Here is an 18097-nt window from a genome sequence, read left to right as displayed (position 1 = left end):
CAGCTTGTTGAATTTCAACCTCACATTGCATGGGACGATCTGTGTAAAATAAGCAAAATGACACAATGCAGTAATGCCAACACTAAAAATAAAATAGTTATTACATTTCATCTAATTTCTTACCGCCGCATGATGAAAACTCGGCTGGAAGTAGATGCCGAGCAACTTGCCAGTTGCAAGGCTGCTGGCACACCTTGGCTTGCACAGTCGACATAGTGGTGGTGGTGGTGGCGCCATTTTTCCTAAAGCAATATGAGCAAAGGATTAACGATCCACTTCACAGGAAAGAAAAACAGTAGCAAGTGATATTTTTGGTTCTTCCGCGAGAAGCAATTTGATGGACAATTATAATCCTAAGATCTAGTAACATATTAGATGACAAGGTACCACCTACATTTTGCGGAGGGAGGAGGGGCCGACCGGCGGCCAGTGGAGGGAGGACGGAGGAGGAAGGCGGAGCGAGGAGGGGCCGGCTTGCGGCGAGTGGAGGGAGGACGGAGGACGAGGCCGGTACCGAGTCCAGCAAGAAGGAGGAGGTGACGGCAGCGTAGAGGGAGGAGGGGCGACGGGGGAGGACCGACGCGGGGGGTTGAGAGGGGATCCAGTGAGTGTGTGAGTGTGAGTGGATCGGATAGAGGAGAGGGGGCGTGGGAGATGGAATGGCTTAGCAGTAGCGCGCTATAGAGAAAGACGCTACTGCTAAACTACCTAGCAGCAGCGCCTTTCACAAAGAAGCGCTACTCCTATGTGTCAGCATGTAAAAATAGACTTAATTCAATGTATCAAAAATACATTGATCATTAACGATCTTTTTGTGTACAATCTGATTTGTCAATATGAGTCCTCACCGGTTTAGGAACCGGTGAAGACTCATATTGCGGCTACAAATTCTACACATAGAGTTCAATGAAGACCAAGTGCTTGTCAAAGTTTGAGAAGTAACATATTTAAGGTGGTAGAAACTCTCTTCACAGAGCGAGGTGGGACTAAATTTTTGTAGTAAACTTAGCAGTAGCGCTTATTGGCGAAATGCGCTGCTAATATAGCAGTAGCAGTAGCGCTCGTCGTGATAACGCGCTGCTGCTATAACTATAGCCTCGCGGCGGCCTCGTGAGAATTATATCAGTAGCGCGTCTTTGAGCGGGGGTGCTACTGCTATATTTATTTCAGCAGCGAGTTAAGATTGAGCTCGCTACTGCTAAGTAGCAGCAACGCCTTATTTTAAAACGCGTTGCTGGTAAGATTCTATGTATAGGATTTTCCCTAGTAGTGTAGAGGGTACTCACCACGTCGTCCCCCGATCAGTTAGATTGGGCCGAGGACCCTCATGGTCGTATACTCATGGGCTAGTTCGGACAGCTGCTGCATACAAGGAAGATTCCACAAGACTTGGTGATCAAGACAAGGACTCCTCCCCACCGGCGTATTTGGCTAGGAATCTTGTTATCCTTGGCCTCTGGTGCATTATATAAACCGAGGCCAGGCTAGTCGATAGACCATAACAACAATCATGATCATAGGCTAGCTTCTAGGGTTTAGCCTCTACGATCTCGTGGTAGATCAACTCTTGTAATACTCATATCATCAAGATCAATCAAGCAGGAAGTAGGGTATTACCTCCATCAAGAGGGCCGGAACCTGGGTAAACATCATGTCCCCCGCCTCCTGTTACCATTAGCCTTAGACGCACAGTTCGGGACCCCCTACCCGAGATCCGCCGGTTTTGACACCGACACCTATCACACCCGATCATCACGTGGTGTCTCAGCACAAAGAACTGTCGCAATGGTGCATACTCAGGGAGAACACTTATACCTTGAAATTTTAGTTAAGGGATCATCTTATAATGCTACCGCCGTACTAAGCAGAATAAGATGCATAAAAGATAAACATCACATGCAACCAAAATATGTGACATGATATGGCCATCATCATCTTGTGCTTTTCATCTCCATCTCCAAAGCATCATCGTGATCTCCATTGTCACCGGCTCGACACCTTGATCTCCATCGTAGCGTCATGGTCGTCTCGCCAACTATTGCTTCTACAACTATTGTTGCCTCTTAGTGATAAAGTAAAGCAATTACATGGCGTTTGCATTTCATACAATAAAGTGACAACCATAAGGCTCCTACCAGTTGTCGATAACTTTTACAAAACATGATCATCTCATACAATAACGTATATCACATCATATCTTGACCATGTCACATCACAACATGCCCTGCAAAACACAAGTTAGACATCCTCTACTTTGTTGTTGCAAGTTCTATGTGGCTGCTACGGGCTTCTAGCAAGAATAGTTCTTACCTACGACACAAAACCACAACGGTGATTTACCAAGTTTGCTGTTTTAACCTTCAACAAGGACCGGTCGCAGTCAAATTTGATTCAACTAAAGTAGGAGAAACAGACACCCGCCAGCCACCTTTATGCAAAACTAGTTGAATTTCTGTCGGTGGAACCGGTGTCATGAACGTGGTCATGTAAGGTTGGTCCGGGCCGCTTCATCCAACAATACTGCTGAATCAAAAGAACACATTGGCGGTAAGTAGTATTATGATCACCGCCCACAAATCTTTGTGTTCTACTCATGCATATCATCTACACATAGACCTGGTCTGATGCCACTGTAGGGAAACGTAGCATGCAATTTCAAAAAAAATCCTACGCTCACGCAAGATCTATCTAGGAGATGCATAGCAACGAGAGGGGGGGAGTGTGTCTATGTACCCTCATAGACCGAAAGCGGAAGCGTTTGACAATGCAGTTGATGTAGTCGAACTTCTTCTCATTCCAAGCGATCAAGCACCGAACGTACGGTACCTCCGAGTTATGCACACGTTCAGCTCAATGAAGTCCCTCGAACTCTTGATCCAGCAAAGTGTCGAGGAAATAGATGGGTTCTGTCAGCATGACAGCGTGGTGACAGTGATGCTGAAGTGATCCACGCAGGGCTTTGCCTAAGCACTACGAGAATATGACCGAGGGTGTAATCTATGGAGGGAGGCACCGCACACGGCTAACAGACGTTGTTGTGTGTTCTAGGCACCTACCCCCCTCATATATATAGGTGGGAGGGAGAGGGAGCAGCCAAGGGGGGCGCCCCAAGTAGGCTGAATCCTACTTGGGGTTCCTCCCCAATTCGCCCCCCTTTCCTTTTTCACCCGAGGGGAAAGGAAAGAGGAGGGAGGAGGGAAGGAAGGGGGAGGCCGAATCCCTCCCCTTCCTTCTCTCTTCCCCTCTTTCCTTTCTCCTTTGGTGCGGCCCATATGGGGGGTGCAGCAGCCCCTGCTGGCTGCTGTGTTTCCCCTCTTGGCCCATTAGGCCCATATCATTGCCGGGGGTGCCCGGAACCCCTTCCGGTGACCCGATATGTACCCGGTATCCTCCGGAACACTTTCGGTGTCCTAATACTATCGTGCTATATATCAATCTTTACCTCTCGACCATTTAGAGACTCCTTGTCATGTCCATGATCTCATCCGGGACTCCGAACAACATTCGGTCACCAAATCACATAACTCATATAATACAAAATTGTCATCAAACGTTAAGCGTGTGGACCCTACAGGTTCGAGACTATGTAGACATGACCGAGACACCTCTCCGGTCAATAACCAATATCAGAACCTGGATGCTTATATTGGCTCCTACGTATTCTACGAAGATCTTTATCTGTCGAAACGTAATGATGACATATGTTATTCCCTTTGTCATCGGTATGTCACTTGCCCGAGATTCGATCGTCGATATCTTCATACCTAGTTCAATCTCATTACCGGTAAGTCTCTTTACTCATTCCTTAATACATCATCCCGCAACTAACTCATTATTCACTTCACTTGCAAGGCTTCTTATGATGTGTATTATCGAGAGGGCCCAGAGATACCTCTCCGATACACGGAGTGACAAATCCTAATCTTGATCTATGCCAACCCAACAAACACCTTCGTAGATACCTGTAGAGCATATTTATAATCACCCAGGTATGTTGTGACATTTTATAGCACACAAGGTATTCCTCCGGTATCCGGGAGTTGCATAATCTCATAGTCAAAGGAATATGTATATGACATGAAAAAAGCAATAGCAATAAAACTGAACGATCATAATGCTAAGCTAATGAGTAGGTCTTTGAAAGGATCGATATGGTTGACTAGAGGGGGGGGGGTGAATAGGCAACTAACAATTTTTAGACTTCTCTTTAACAATTTAAAACTTGCAATGGAATAGGTTGTCTAGATGTGCAACTACGTGGACAACCTATATGATGCAAAGGCAATAAGCACACAAGCAAGCAATGGATATAGCACAAGTAAGCTTGCAAAAGTAAAGGGATAAGATAACCAAGAGTGGAGCCGGTGGAGACGAGGATGTGTTACCGAAGTTCCTTCCTTTTAAAGGGAAGTACGTCTCCGTTAGAGCGGTGTGGAGGCACAATGCTCTCCAAGAAGCCACTAGGGCCACCGTAATCTCCTCACGCCCTCACACAATGCGAGATGCCGTGATTCCACTATTGGAGCCCTTGAAGGTGGCAACCGGACCTTTACAAACAAGATTGGGGCTATCTCCACAACACTTGGAGGCTCTCAACAATCCCGCGAAGCTTCACCACAATGGAGTATGGCTTCGAGGTGACCTCAACCGTCTAGGGTGCTCAACACCCAAGAGTAACAAGATCCGTAAGGGATAAGTGGGGGGAATCAAATATCCTCTGGTGGAAGTGTAGATCGGGCCCTTGTCACCCAATCCTGAGCAAATCAACAAGTTTGATTGGCTAGGGAGAGAGATCGAGCGAAAATGGAGCTTGGAGCAACAATGGAGCTTAGAGGTGGAAGAGGTAGTCAACTAGAGGTAGAAGACACCCCTTATATAGTCGTGGAACAAATCCAACCGTTATCCACATGTTCAGCCCGCGACACACGGTACTACCGCTCCAGGGGCGCGGTACTACCGCGAGGCTGTGCGGTACTACCGTGGCTGACCACAGTACTACCACGACAGCAGCACAGGCCGGAACTAGCCTGACGAGGGAGCAGTACTACCGCAAGGCAGGAAAGTCACGGCCTGGGAAGGGCGCGGATGAAATAAATTACATCTGTGCCTACTTCCGCTGAAACTGAGGTGGTACAAAAATTCGACGCGGTACTACCGCTCGCGAGGTGCGGTACTACCGTTGCGGGCGCGGATGTAAAAAATTACATCCGCGCCTACTACCGTGACACTGCGGTACTAGGAGGGAGGGCCACGGTACTACGACTCCTAGGGAGCGGTACTACCATGGGCCCTCGCGGTACTACCGCGCTGGACGAGCAGTACTACCATGGAGGGCGCGGATGTAAAAAATTACATCCACCCCTACTACCGCACCGGAGCGGCACAAGGCCTGGGAGCCGCGATACTACCGCTCCAGATGAGCGGTACTACCGTGACACACAGCGGTACTACCGCTTGTACTTGCGGTACTACCGCAAGTACAGCAGTAGTCGTCAGATTTCCGCACAACCAAGATAACAAAGGGAAGCTCCAAAATGCAGGGAAAGGAGGAACAAGTGTACGTGTTGATTCCACCCAAACCTTTCCAACGCGGACCCCCTCTTAATAGTATGGCTCTCCTACGACTCTAATCCACCAAAGAGAAACGTAGAACAACGCCGACTTCAATAGTCTCCGAGGGGCACCGAATCGTCTCATGCCTAGAGATGAAGTATCTGAGAAACTCAAGGCACACGATTAGTCCGCAAATGCATTGTCATCAATCACCAAAACACATGAGGGATAAATATGCCCTTACAATCTCCCCCTTTTTGGTGGATTGATGACAACACGGGATTTGCAAATAGATAAGATAATTTAGAGCAGGGGCAAACCCCACCTCTCTAAAATATAGACGGGCTCCCCCTAGATGTGTGCACTTTAGATGAATGCTTTGGACTGCATAGCACACATACTAGGATCAACACTCCCCCTATATTTTAGAGACCAAGGCATGATAATAAGCATAGCATAGAATAAAGATAACACAATATAACACAAGCTCGCTAGGATAGATAGAGTGCATATGTCTTACACCATACGAAGTAGATCAACCGAGGTTCAAACGAGAAAGCGGCAAATAGTTCAACCAAGAAAGCAGCAAACACACGACACACACGCAAATCCCTACACTCTCTCCCCCTTTGGCATCGAGACGCCAAAAAGGCAGAGAGGACACCTACACACAAGAGGTGGCTCAAGCAGAGAACTCGTCCCAAGCCTCTCCATCGGTCTCCTCGGCAGCAGGGATGGTCTCCTCGACATCCTCCTCAGACTCAGTCCACCTGTAGCCCTGCTTCTCCATCCACTCGGCCTCTGGAGTGATGTGCTCCTCAGACCCGCCAGACACAGCCTCACCATAGAGCTGCAAGATCTTGTTGTCCCGGCGACGACTCTCCTTGGACGCCACATGAGTCCTGTACTGCCCCTTGGCTTGCATGCAGAAAAGAGTCTTCATCTTGTCCTTCAGCTTCTTGGCCCATGATGGCATAGAGGCACTCTGGGAAGGCCTAGCAGCACGGCCCTCAGCAACATCCTTGGTGCCAGCATCCTCCTCATCAACAGCAGCCCTAGCAGCAGTCGCCTCGGCACGAGTAGTGGTGTTGGCCCAGTTGGATTTGATACGCAGGCAGATGGGCTCGTGGCGAACCCAGTCTGGAGCAAGAAACTCCTCACCAGGGAACATCTTCTCCCAAGTCTTTGAAATCAGCAGAAACAGATAGGGCCCATAGATAGGCACCTTGCGGTTGAACACTGCAAACCGGAGCTCACACCACATGATGTGTGAGACATCAAGAGGCTGAGACTGAGACGAACGGGCCTCCTTGCAAATGAGCATCATGTCCACCATATAGGCATGAACCTTGTCTTTGTCACCGATGCGAGGGAACAAGGAGTTACAGAAGATGCGATACATGATATCCAGAAAAGAGTTGATCACCAAAGTTGTCTTGCCATTGGCGAGCACCTTCTCAACCATGAAAGGTGCAAGCCTGTCCTTGTTGGCAGACTTAGCATTGGCTTGGGGGCGCACACCCACTGGAGAGTTGAGCCCATCATCAGGAACCTGGAGAAGATCCATGAACTCCTTCCAGGTAGCAAATAGCTTACGGCCATTGGTCATCCAGGTCATCCTCCGTTCCTCATCGGAGTGAAAGTAGACTGAGGCAAAGAACTGACAGATAAGCTCAGGGTCATAGTCGAGGTGGAAGGTTAACACATGCTCAATGCCAAACTGCTCCACCAAGTCCAGAGCCTCTCCAAAGTAGTCACGAAACTTGTCCTTCCTCATGTGATGCATATTAATCCACTTCACCTCCACATAGGTATTCTGTTTGTTCTTGATGACATCCAGATAGATGTTGGTCTGTTGCTTGTTCCAGAACAGCTCACAGCCTCTGACAGTGGAACGCGGGTGCACATAAGGGTGAAGCTGCCTGAGACGGACATAACCAGCTTGGGCTATCTCATCCATGCCCTTAGCGGGCACCTTGTGCTTGCTAGCTAAGTGTTTGACATTGCGCTTGGAGGCAGACGAGCCCTCTGGTACATCACCTGGGTTGCGCAGACGTTTGGAGCCAGTGTCACGACTGGGGTTGGACCGGCGAGAGCCACCACCTGAGACACACACGCAAAACACCAAAGACGCGAAAGGATCAATGCAAAGGCCACGAAAAAAGCACAAGAAACACATAGAAGGCATACGAGAAAGTTGGCATGCGATAGATGTGAGCCACGGTAGAACTTCCACTGCCTGCGGTACTAAAATATTAGTACTGCTCCAAACGCGGTAGTACCATGCGAGGTCACGGTAGTACCGTGGTTGGAGCGGAAGTAAAATTTTAGTACCGCACAGAGCGCGGTAGTACCGCTCCCGAAGGGCGGTAGTACCGTGCAAGCGGTAGTACCACGCCAGACGGGTGGTAGTACCGCGTCACGTCAGATCCAACCGGTGGGTTCGAATCTGAAAAGAACCGCGAAACAATGGCGGTGCTACGGAGATCAGATCTAGCGCAAGACAACAATACAAGTATAAATCCTATGCAATACCATGCTCCTTCATCCTACTCTTGCAGAGATTAAGCCTAAGAATCTCAAGAACACACAAGCCTCCCCCAAAACCTAGAAACACCAAACACAATCAAAACAGAGAGGGAGTTGGGGAAAAACCTTGGTCCATAGCAAGAGCACGTGGTGGGGAACGATCCCACCGGTCGGAATCACGGGAGGGCAGCCGGTGGAGGAGATCCGGCAACGAGCGCCGGCTCCGTTCTTGAGCGAGGGAGAGAAGGAGGTGACGTGGAGAGAGAGGACAGCGAATGGGTATGGGGAGTTAAACTCCCCCTGCCCGTCCTTATCCCCACGCACTCGAACCGGCGCGGTAGTACCGCATGTCATCGCGGTAGTACCGCTCGGGCGGAAGTACCGCGCCGAGGCGGTAGTATCACTCAACCAGGCAGCAGTAAAAAATTACTGCCGCGTGGTGACGGTAGTACCGTGCTCCCGCAAGCGGTAGTACTGTGGCTGGCTGCGGTAGAACCGTAGCTGGCCGCGGTAGTACCATGAGCTCAAGTCACCGCAAGTTTCAAAACGAGAAGAAAAAGCCTTTGCACGGAAACTTTTCACACACAAGAAACCACAAGAATACGCACAAACCAGAGGCAAAAAGACGACAAGAAACCACCAAGCGACAAGGCCTCTCGAGGAGAGAGGGCGGTGGCCGAAGCCACCTATGTTTGAGTTGGATGGTATGGCACCGCGAAGAATTGTCCTTGGGCCCATGACCAAAACTCGTCTTTGAAGCACAAGTACCATTAAAAATGGCTAATGTGAAAGAGGTGATCGATTTATGCATAATGGGGGGAGGGAGAGTTCATTGAGAGAACAACACTCCCCCTATGTCCATGCCTACACCTAAACTAGACAACACGTTGAGTGTGGTGGGGGTGTACGGGTTCAAGTCACATTGCTCAAATCAATGATATTTAGCTCATGCCTTAACTCGCGAAATCTTGCTTCATCCAAGGGCTTCGTGAAAATATCTGCAAGGTTATCATGAGTGTTGACATACTTGAGCTCGATCTCCCCTCGCCTAATGTGATCCCGGATGAAGTGATACCGAATCTCAATGTGCTTCGTCTTGAAGTGTTGTACCGGGTTGAGAGAAATCTTGATGGCACTTTCATTATCACACCAAAGAGGCACTTTGTCACAAATGACACCGTACTCCTTTAAAGTTTGCCTCATCCATAGGAGTTGAGCACAACAACTACCGATCGCCACATACTCCGCTTCGGTGGACGAGAGAGACACACAACTTTGCTTCTTGGAAGACCAACTTACCAAAGAGCAACCAAGAAATTGGCACCCTCCGGAAGTGGACTTCCTATCCACTTTGTCCCCCGCCCAATCGGAATCCGTGAAACCTTCAAGCTTGAAATTTGCTCCTCTTGGGTACCATAAGCCAAAGTTTGGGGTATGAGCCAAATATCGAAAGATTCTCTTGACTGCCACATAGTGACTTTCCTTTGGTGCGGCTTGAAACCGTGCACACATACCCACACTCAACATGATATCCGGTCTAGATGCACAAAGGTAAACCAAGGAGCCAATCATGGAGCGATATACCTTTTGATCCACCGCTTTACCATTGGGATCGATGTCAAGTTGGCACTTGGTAGGCATTGGTGTAGAAGCCGGCTGGACATCACTTAGCTTGAATCTTTTAAGCATGTCTTGAGTGTATTTGGCTTGGTTGATGAAGGTTCCTTCTCTTTGTTGTTTGATGTCAAACCCAAGGAAGAACTTCAACTCTCCCATTGAAGACATCTTGAACTTGGAGGTCATGAGAGCGGCAAATTCCTCATTGAAAGCTTTGTTAGGAGAACCAAAGATAATATCATCAACATATAGTTGGCATACAAACAACTCCCCTTTGACCTTCTTAGTAAAATTAGTGGGATCGATTTGTCCTACTTCAAATCCACGATCTTGTAACAACTCGGTAAGGTGGTCATACCACGCACGTGGGGCTTGTTTAAGGCCATAGAGTGCCTTATCGAGTTGATGTTGGGGAACGTAGTAATTTCAAAAAATTTCCTACGTACACGCAAGATCATGGTGATGGCATAGCAACGAGAGGAGAGAGTGTTGTCCACGTGCCCTCGTAGACCGTAAGCGGAAGCGTTATGACAACGCGGTTGATGTAGTCGTACGTTTTCACGATCCGACCGATCAAAGTACCGAACGTACGGCACCTCTGAGTTCAGCACACGTTCAGCTCGATGACGATCCTTGGGCTCCAATCCAGCAAAGCTTCGGGGATGAGTTCCGTCAGCATGACGGTGTGGTGACGATGATGATGCTCTACCGGCGCAGGGCTTCGCCTAAACTCCGCGACGATATGACCGAGGTGGAATATGGTGGAGGGGGCACCGCACACGGCTAAGGAACGATCCGTAGATCAACTTGTGTGTCTATGGGGTGCCCCCCACCCCCGTATATAAAGGAGCCAGGGGGGAGGAGGCGGCCGGCCAAGGAGGGCGCGCCAAGTGAGGAGTCCTACTCCCACCGGGAGTAGGACTCCCTTATTTCCTAGTTGGAATAGGAGAAGGGGGGAAAGAGGAGGAAGAGGGGAAGGAAAGGGGGGGCGCCGCCCCCCTTCCCTTGTCCTATTCGGACTAGGAAGGGGAGGGGCGCGCGGCCCCCTCCTGCCTCCTTCCCTCTTCTCCCTCGAGGCCCATGTAGGCCCAATAACCCCCAGGGGGGGTTCCGGTAACCTCCCGGTACTCCGGTAAAATGCCGATTTCACCCGGAACGATTCCGATGTCCAAATATAGGCTTCCAATATATCGATCTTTATGTCTTGACCATTTCGAGACTCCTCGTTACGTCCGTGATCACATCTGGGACTCCGAACAATCTTCGGTACATCAAAACTTATAAACTCATAATAAAACTGTCATCGTAACGTTAAGCGTGCGGACCCTACGGGTTCGAGAACTATGTAGACATGACCTAGAACTATTCTCGGTCAATAACCAATAGCGGAACCTGGATGCCCATATTGGTTCCTACATATTCTACGAAGATCTTTATCGGTCAAACCGCATAACAACATATGTTGTTCCCTTTGTCATCGGTATGTTACTTGCCCGAGATTTGATCGTCGGTATCCAATACCTAGTTCAATCTCGTTACCGGCAAGTCTCTTTACTCATTCCGTAATGCATCATTCCGTAACCAACTCATTTGGTCACATTGCTTGCAAGGCTTATAAAGATGTGCATTACCGAGAGGGCCCAGAGATACCTCTCCGACAATCGGAGTGACAAAACCTAATCTCGAAATACGCCAACTCAACATGTACCTTCGGAGACACCTGTAGTACTCCTTTATAATCACCCAGTTACGTTGTGACGTTTGGTAGTACCCAAAGTGTTCCTCCGGTAAACGGGAGTTGCATATTTCCCATAGTTACAGGAACATGTATAAGTCATGAAGAAAGCAATATCAATATACTAAACGATCAAGTGCTAGGCTAACGGAATGAGTCATGTCAATCACATCATTCTTATAATGATGTGATCCCATTAATCAAATGACAACACATGTCTATGGTTAGGAAACATAACCATCTTTGATTAATGATCTAGTCAAGTAGAGGCATACTAGTGACTATATGTTTGTCTATGTATTCACACATGTATCATGTTTCTGGTTAATACAATTCTAGCATGAATAATAAACATTTATCATGATATGAGGAAATAAATAATAACTTTATTATTGCCTCTAGGGCATATTTCCTTCAGTCTCCCACTTGCACTAGAGTCAATAATCTAGATTACATAGTAATGATTCTAACACCCATGGAGTCTTGGTGCTGATCATGTTTTGCTCATGAGAGTGGCTTAGTCAACGGGTCTGCAACATTCAGATCCGTATGTATCTTGCAAATCTCTATGTCTCCCACTTGGACTTGGTCCCGAATGGAATTGAAGCGTCTCTTGATGTGCTTGGTCCTCTTGTGAAATCTGGATTCCTTTGCCAAGGCAATTGCACCAGTATTGTCACAGAAGATTTTCATTGGTCCCGATGCACTAGGTATGACACCTAGATCGGAAATGAACTCCTTCATCCAAACTCCTTCATTTGCTGCTTCCGAAGCAGCTATGTACTCCGCTTCACATGTAGATCCCGCCACGACGCTTTGTTTAGAACTGCACCAACTTACAGCTCCACCGTTTAATAGAAACACGTATCCGGTTTGCGATTTAGAATCGTCCGGATCAGTGTCAAAGCTTGCATCGACGTAACCATTTATGACTAGCTCTTTGTCACCTCCATATACGAGAAACATATCCTTAGTCCTTTTCAGGTATTTTAGGATGTTCTTGACCGATGTCCAGTGATCCACTCCTGGATTACTTTGGTACCTTCCCGCCAAGCTTATTGCTAAGCATACGTCAGGTCTGGTACACAGCATTGCATACATGATAGAGCCTATGGCTGAAGCATAGGGAACATCTTTCATTTTCTCTCTATCTTCTGCTGTGGTCGGGCATTGAGTTTGACTCAACTTCACACCTTGTAGTACGGGCAAGAACCCTTTCTTTGCCTGATCCATTTTGAACTTTTCCAAAATTTTATCAAGGTATGTGCTTTGTGAAAGTCCTATTAAGCGTCTTGATCTATCTCTATAGATCTTGATGCCCAATATGTAAGCAGCTTCACCGATGTCTTTCATTGAAAAACTTTTATTCAAGTATCCCTTTATGCTATCTAGAAATTCTATATCATTTCCAATTAATAATATGTCATCTACATATAATATCAGAAATGCTACAGAGCTCCCACTCACTTTCTTGTAAATACAGGCTTCTCCAAAAGTATGTATAAAACCATATGCTTTGATCACACTATCAAAGCGTTTATTCCAACTCCGAGATGCTTGCACCAGTCCATAAATGGAACGTTGGAGCTTGCACACTTTGTTAGCACCTTTTGGATCTACAAAACCTTCTGGCTGCATCATATACAACTCTTCTTCCAGAAATCCATTCAAGAATGCAGTTTTGACATCCATTTGCCAAATTTCATAATTATGAAATGTAGCAATAGCTAACATGATTCGGACAGACTTAAGCATCGCTACGGGTGAGAAAGTCTCATCGTAGTCAACTCCTTGAACTTGTCGAAAACCTTTCGCAACAAGTCGAGCTTTATAGACAGTTACATTACCATCAGCATTAGTCTTCTTCTTAAAGATCCATTTATTCTCAATTGCTTGCTGATCATCGAGCAAGTCAACCAAAGTCCATACTTTGTTTTCATACATGGATCCCATCTCAGATTTCATGGCCTCTAGCCATTTTGCGGAATCTGGGCTCATCATTGCTTCCTCATAGTTCGTAGGTTCATCATGGTCAAGCAACATGACTTCCAGAATTGTATTACCGTACCACTCTGGTGCGGATCTTACTCCGGTAGACCTACGAGGTTCAGTAGAAACTTGATCTGAAGTTTCATGATCAATATCACTAGCTTCCTCACTAATTGGTGTAGTTGTCACAGGAACCGGTTCTTGTGATGAACTACTTTCCAATAAGGGAGTAGATACAGTTATCTCATCAAGTTCTACTTTCCTCCCACTCACTTCTTTCGAGAGAAACTCCTTCTCTAGAAAGGAGCTGATTTTAGCAACAAAAATCTTGCCCTCAGATCTGTGATAGAAGGTGTACCCAATAGTCTCTTTTGGGTATCCTATGAAGACACATTTCTCCGATTTGGGTTCGAGCTTATCTGGTTGAAGTTTCTTCACATAAGCATCGCAGCCCCAAACTTTAAGAAACGACAACTTTGGATTCTTGCCAAACCACAGTTCATAAGGCGTCGTCTCAACGGATTTTGACGGTGCCCTATTTAACGTGAATGCGGCCGTCTCTAAAGCATAACCCCAAAATGATAGCGGTAAATCAGTAAGAGACATCATAGATCGCACCATATCTAGTAAAGTACGATTACGACGTTCGGACACACCATTTCATTGTCGTGTTCCGGGTTGCGTGAGTTGCGAAACTATTCCGCATTGTTTCATGTGTAGACCAAACTCGTAACTCAAATATTCTCCTCCACGATCAGATCATAGAAATTTATTTTCTTGTTACGATGATTTTCCACTTCAATCTGAAATTCTTTGAACTTTTCAAATGTTTCAGACTTGTGTTTCATCAAGTAGATATACCCATATCTGCTCAAATCATCTGTGAAGGTGAGAAAATAACGATACCCGCCGCAAGCCTCAACATTCATTGGACCACAAACATCAGTATATATGATTTCCAACAAATCAGTTGCTCGCTCCATAGTTCCGGAGAACAGCGTTTTAGTCATCTTGCCCATGAGGCATGGTTCGCAAGTACCAAGTGATTCATAATCAAGTGATTCCAAAAGCCCATCAGTATGGAGTTTCTTCATGCGCTTTACACTGATATGACCTAAACGCACTAGTGCAGAACCGGGCAATAGCACCGGTTCGTAAGGCCCTTTAGTGCCGGTTCCATAACCGGCACTAAAGTGTGGGCACTAAAGCCCCCCTCCCCTTTAGTACCGGTTCAGCACGAACCGGTGCTAAAGGGAAACCACATGGCACGAGCCAGCTCCAGGGGCCTGGAGCCCTTTAGTACCAGTTGGTAAGACCAACCGGTACTATAAGGTTTGGGGGGGTTTAGTTTTATGATTTCTTTTTCATTTAATTTTGTGTTTCCATTTTAATTCTTTTTCGTTTGCTGGTATTTTACGATACTACACATTGTACATGTTATGCATATATATATATATATATATATATATATATATATATATATATATAGAATTTCTAGTAGAACCAATCATGCATATATATATCATCAATGTCTCACAAACCATCATATTAATTAATTCACACATACACACATGTATAGCTATATACAATTTCTCCTACATATGCATGTTACCTTCGGAGCTAGTGGCATTATAGCCTAATTGGTGCCTTTGGAGCACGATGACAATTGGAAGTGGTTTTCATGGGGGCGGTAGCGGGTAATAGTATTCTCCCTTCAGATTTATGACCTGGTCGAGCAAAAATCCCGCTATTTCCTCTTGAAGTGCTTCTACGCGCTCCGTTTCTAGGAGCTTCGCCCGCACCTCTCTGAACTGTTAAGAAGGAGATCAATATGCATGTGTATTAGTTGTGTGACTAGATATCGATAATGGTGTAAAAATTGTGAATAGTGTTTTGACAAGCGTACCCATTCCTGTCTTTGAGATCTGCTCCTTTCGGACGCCATCATGCGAATGTTCTCGCAAACGCAGAATGCACACAGATCAGTCCCCTGCGCCTGCTTCAGGGCCTTTACGAGAATGGAATTTGATCAGATAATAATTAATCAAGCATGATAATTAAAGAGATGGCAGCTAGCTAGCTAGCTAGTACTACTTAATTACTTACCTTGGGTCTTCCCCATTTAAGCTTTTCTTTCCATTCGCCTCCCGTGACCCTGATGAACCTTGCCCAAGCCCTGCCCGCCGACAAAGAAAATGAATAAAGGGGTTATTAAATAGTTCATATCATGAAATGACGAACTAAATAGGCCGAGATATATATTTAATAATGATTGAAATTACCTGTTGACTATCCCAAACAAGATGTTATAGTCAGTTTAGTGAGTCCAGTATTTCAACTGTTCCGGCGTCAACTTTAATGATACACAAGACCCAGTGATATCTGCATGCACACATGTTTGCATGTCTTAATTAAGCGGGCATATGTAAGCAAAAACATGTAGCTAGCTAGTAGGCAAAAACCGAGAATTTGTAGTACAAGACAGTGTGACTCACTGGAAGTTGTAAGGAAGTAGTATATCTTCATTGTATTTGAGGCGCTTCAAGAACTCTAGCATGCTGTCCTCTACGGCCTTTTGATGACGTTCATCTATTTTCCATGTGTATTCATTAATGGTGTTTGGGTCAATGAACCCAATGCCATAGCGTCCACCTTTTCTCATTTCATACATCTTCATCCTGCATATAATACCACAGAAAAGAATATAGTGAGGATAATTACAGGTAATGATTGATCAAAAGGATCACTACAGCTAGCTTGAGACTTAAATTATAGAAAGAAATCACTTACAGACAATAGCAACTGACGATAGATTTGTCGAGTGCGTCTTGATTGTATAACTGAAACAGTTCAGAATACTCAACGGACACAGCTTTCTCATGGTAGTAATGCTCCTCCTTGACATTCACCATGAGGGACAATCGATTGGAAATCTTGGTAATGTTCATGTACCATTGATGCAATTCATACATTCTCGTTGGGAGGTTCTTGACCTTGTCTAGCTCGACCAAAGGTTGGCCCCGGACATATTTCCGTTTTATTTCATCCTCTCTAAGCACAGGCATGGGCTCGATCTCGAGGAGTTGTCCAACAGTGATTTTGAGAACTTCAGCCTGCATTATATGCTCCTCCGTTATTACCACATTGCCCACCTCAGGAACGTACACTGTTTGCCCACAATAATATTGGGCGCGCGTACTGTCACGTGTTGTTGGCACAACAAGCGAGGGGATCGATTGCGCCGCCCGTTCTCCCAGCTGGGGAATGGTTTTCCTGCATTTTTTGACAGCTGCTTCTTGTTTGCTCGATCCCGAGCTCGCCTCCTTATGTAGACGTTCTCGATTTAACTTCCTGATGTGGCGCTCATAGTCTGTGTCAACAGGCTTGGGAGCTGGTGGTTGAGCCATATGAATGAAGTGGTCAATCGTTTCCTCAGGCACTTTCTCCCTTGGCGGCGTTGGCGGTTTCGGTGCAAAATGGGCTTCCACCTCGGACTTCGATATGGCTGCCATTTCCTCCTCGGACTTGTCATAAGCCCTCTGCGGAAGAGGCGTGAGGCTTGGACCATATTTATATCGCTTGCCTCCGCCTGTACTTCCTGTACTACCTCGACTCGTACTGCTATGCACCATAGCTGCGGGGTGTCTCTTCTATGATTGCTGAGGCGGCGGAGACGGCTGACGAGGCTGAGTTGGACGAGGAGGAGTGGCCGCCTGAAGTTGTGCCGGACTTGGAGGAGGAGTGGCCTGAGGTTGTGCCGGACTTGGAGGAGGAGTGTCCTAACACTTTGCTGGACTTGGAGGAGGAGTGGCCTGACACTTTGCCGGACTTGGTGGACTTGCAGGAGCGGGAGACTGCTGACTCGGTGGCGGACTTCGACGAGGAGTCGGCTGACGCGGTGTCGGTGGCCTTCGAAAGATGATGCAATCCTTTTTCCATAGGATGATACGATGTTTGGCGTGTCCGAGAAAGCGCTCGTCGTCACCTCCAGGATAGTCAAGCTCTAGCTCCGAATATGGGTCCACCACCTCATCAACCAGGACACGAGCATAGCCCGCTGGAATCGGGTTGCAATGGAAGGTTGCCTCGGGGGGATTTGTAAAAGCAACGGCGTCCGCCACCTTCATGGATATGTTCTTCATTTTGACGTGTAGCTTGCATCTGGTGTTCTCCGTGATGTCATCCACGGGGTATCTACCCAGCATTGCGTCGTCCGGGGCGGAACCCACGCTGCTTCTCGGCATGGATGGGGCGGTGCTATCCAATGCTGGATCATTCGCTAGCTGTTGCAGCTGCTGAGACCCCCTTTGCTGGGTAAGTGAGTCGATCTGCTCTTGCTGCCGCTGGAATTTGACTACCAATTTCGCTTGACTTGCTTCTAGGCCTTGAAGGCGTTCATAGTCCCGCTTCCTCTGCTCCTCCTCCATCTTCCTCTTCTTCTCCTCCGCAATCTTCTTTCTCGCACGGGTTCTTTAGTCGGTGTTCCAGTCTGAAAACCCCTCATACCACGGAATAGCGCCCTTGCCTCGTGTTCTTCCCGGGTGTTCAGGATTTCCCAGGGCAGGCGTAAGCTCGTTGTTCTCTCTGTTGGGCTGGAACACCCCCGATCGTGCCTCTTCTATTGCAACAAGTATCGCATTGTCGGCTCCCTTTAGACTTGCCCTCGTCGAAACA

The sequence above is a fragment of the Triticum dicoccoides genome, chromosome 5B (assembly GCF_002162155.2).
Source record: "Triticum dicoccoides isolate Atlit2015 ecotype Zavitan chromosome 5B, WEW_v2.0, whole genome shotgun sequence".
NCBI lineage: Eukaryota > Viridiplantae > Streptophyta > Magnoliopsida > Poales > Poaceae > Triticum > Triticum dicoccoides.
The sequence above is the reverse complement of the archived record's forward strand: the minus strand, read 5'-3'. Positions refer to the sequence as shown.